General features: G+C 38.0%; 1 long non-coding RNA gene across 1 annotated transcript in view; it reads right to left on the bottom strand.

Moving 5' to 3' along the window:
• The window catches only part of LOC106868387 (uncharacterized), a 3545-nt gene extending 445 nt beyond the window's left edge, over window positions 1-3100 (bottom strand). Inside the window, exon 1 of the long non-coding RNA XR_001409268.2 lies at window positions 1251-3100. This is a non-coding gene — a long non-coding RNA (uncharacterized LOC106868387). The remainder of the gene's footprint in view (window positions 1-1250) is intronic.
• Between the last annotated feature and the right edge of the window lie 88 nt (window positions 3101-3188).

Genomic DNA, 3188 nt, shown 5'->3' with positions numbered 1-3188 from the left:
ACACACACACACACACATACAGGTAAGGTGTAATAATGAAGTTAAGCCAAATAGTTATATTTTGAAATCATAACAGTTACATCTCAGGTCTATATGATATATAACTGGAAATGCATCCAATACGTAAGACCTTCTTCAGTTAAAGTATTTCAGAATATATTGAAATGTTTTAACTGAGGAAGATCTTGCATAATGGATATGCATTTCCTATTATGCATTAAGTGGACCTGAAACGTACATGGAAAATGATTTCAAAATATCACCGTTTTGGTTTGATTTCATTATTACAACTTATATGAGTCGATGCCAGTACAAAATACCGGTCCAGACTCCACTTACGCGGATGCTCTAACAACGATTTGCCTCGAGTCGAAAATTCTGGTACCATGCACTGCCTGTTAGCGAAACGCAATATGCGTGTCTGTGTTTGTCTGTCGGAGTGACGAGGTCCATCTCATCAAGCATATATGGATGAATGATGCCTTACACCAAGAGCCCCATTCTCTCGACCGTAACCATCTTCAACCAAGTGACAAGATCAGGTCAAAATAACTTGGGGATGGAGACGGATGAAGTTGACTCATCTTACACTCTGTACGCCACAATGCTTGCAGCCGCTTTTCCCCTTTATTGAACTATGAAGGTTTCTTCTACCACTGGATCCATTATTCACATGCATAGGTCGGCAAGCCGTATATGTAAATTAACCCATAGCTGGGACCCTAACAGCTGCTACCACTCTTCGTTAGAATAGACCTGGGAACAATAGTGGCTAAGGGACAGTTCCACACGCTTCAAGACCCTGGAATCACAGAAACAAGGATTCACTATCGGATACAGTTTCCAGTCATGTCCAGAACTGTATGACATACAGTAACAGACGTTATCTATACATCATCTCCATCTTGTATTCCTGGTAAAATCATAGAGGAACGATTAGTTCTATTAAAACCCTTCATGACAGTGCTCCAGCATGGGCGAAGTCCAACGACTGTATCAAGAAACATGTCATGGGGTCGATTAGTTCTACTAAAACCTTCATGGCGGTGCCCCAGCATGGGCGCAGTCCAACGAGTGAAACAGAAATAAATCGTGGGATCGATTAGTTCTACTAAAACACTTCATGGCGGTGCCCCAGCATGGGCTCAGTCCAACGACTGTAACATGAAATAAGTCGTGGGATCGATTAGTTCTATGACTGAAACAAGTAAATGATGAAAAGATAAAAAAAATTTTAAATGGTGACTTACCACCCGGACAGAAGTTACGACCAACGAACTGATGTCTGTAACATGTGTAATAACTGCTGCAACCTTCGGAAACATCGGCGTACGGTCCGTCTTGCTTTTTACTGCAGTCATTTATTCTGTTACATGGGGGTGCCACACTTTGTATTCTTCAAGTAGAAAAAACGTGTATTTCATGTTAAAATTTCTTTTTATAATTATCGAAACTGTTAGAATTAATCTTATTATAATCATCAGTTATTAGCTGCAAAAGGAATGTCCGTCTTCTAGCATGTTACACAAGCAATTTCTATATACATTCTCAAAAGCCAATGCAACCTTGTGCCTTTAGCAGAAGAGATTATTATTATTATTATTATTATTATTATTATTATTATTCAGTAGTTTTATTTTTATAACGTGCTTTCACTTCACTACCGAGCGCAGCTCTGTGCGCCTTGGGTATGTGCTGTGGTGCTCTTATGTTTACTGTATTGAAAGTGTTTTGCGTAGAATGTGTGCAGTACCCAGTAGTGCAATTTTCTGTATGTTATATATATTTGTAAGTCCTGGTGTTTTTGTTATGTATTTGTCTGAATATTTTTTTATTATACGTTATTATTATTATTATTATTATTATTATTATTATTATTATTATTATTATCATTATTATTATTATTGTTGTTGTTGTTGTTGTTGTTGTTGTTGTTGAGGCAGTGAGCTAACAGAATCGTCAGCTTGCCGGACAATATGGTTAGCGGCATTTTGTTCGTCCTTACGTTCTCAGCTCAAATTCCGGCGGGACAGACTTTGCCTTTCAATCTTTCGGGACGATAAATTAAAGTACCAGTCAGAAAAAAGGGGTCGATGTGATTGACCTCCCACCCCCACCACCAAAAATTCCAGTCCTTCTGCCTATAGTAGGAAGGATTATTATTATTATTATTATTATTATTATTATTATTACCGTGATAGTTTGCTAATAAAGCATGTAAGAGGCACAAACATAACTCAGCTGCCATATCTCCTATCTTTTATCTTTCATTTGTTTCACTCGTTAGACTGCGGCCATGCTGTGGCACTGCCTTGAATTTTTAGTCGAATGAGTCGACCCCAGAACTTATTTTTAAGCATGGTACTTATTTTATCGGTTCATTTTGCCGAACTGCTAGAATATATATATGGGAAATCTAAACACACCAACACCGGTTGTCAAGTGGTGATTGCAGGGAAAAACACAGACACACACACAGATACATATACATGTATATACGACGAGCTTCTTTCAGTTTTCGTCTACCAGATTCACCCACAAGGCTTTGATCGGCCCAAGGCTATAGTAGAAGACACTTGCCCAAAGTGCCACGCAGTGAGACTGAACCAGGAACCACGTGATTGGGAAGCAAGCTTCTTAACACACAGCCACATCTTATATATATGTATATATATATAGATAGATAGATATAGATATAGATAGATAGATAGATAGATAGATAGATAGATAGATAGATAGATAGATCCAAAAAACAGAAGAACATAACGGATGACAATGAAATCATACGGACAGATGGATGATACAAAGACTGACAGGAAAACCAGGACGGAACATTTGTGGATTTCTATTCCTCAGTCAAGTTTCCAATTGTCACTACAGTTTCGGCTTGTTACTGTTCAAAATTGACTGGCCCCAAAAATCTAAGCTAAAGGCTTTAAATTTTTGGAAGAAAGCGGGCGAATATGTGCGACAACAATGACAAAAAAAAAAAATGAGGAGACGGAGAGAATGTTACACGATTGCAAATACAAACAAGAAGAATAACAGCAGGTATCTTTCGACTAAAAGGCCAAGTTAATTGTAAAGTGGAAGCCTTACGTCAACAAACATAGGTGAAAGTCAGGAGACAGGAAAATAAGGTGTTGTGCGAGCGGCGGTCAAGCCATATATATATATATATATATATA

The sequence above is a fragment of the Octopus bimaculoides genome, chromosome 26 (genome assembly GCF_001194135.2).
Source record: "Octopus bimaculoides isolate UCB-OBI-ISO-001 chromosome 26, ASM119413v2, whole genome shotgun sequence".
Taxonomy (NCBI): domain Eukaryota; kingdom Metazoa; phylum Mollusca; class Cephalopoda; order Octopoda; family Octopodidae; genus Octopus; species Octopus bimaculoides.
Note: the sequence above shows the minus strand (reverse complement) of the source record. Positions and strands in the feature narration are given on the sequence as shown.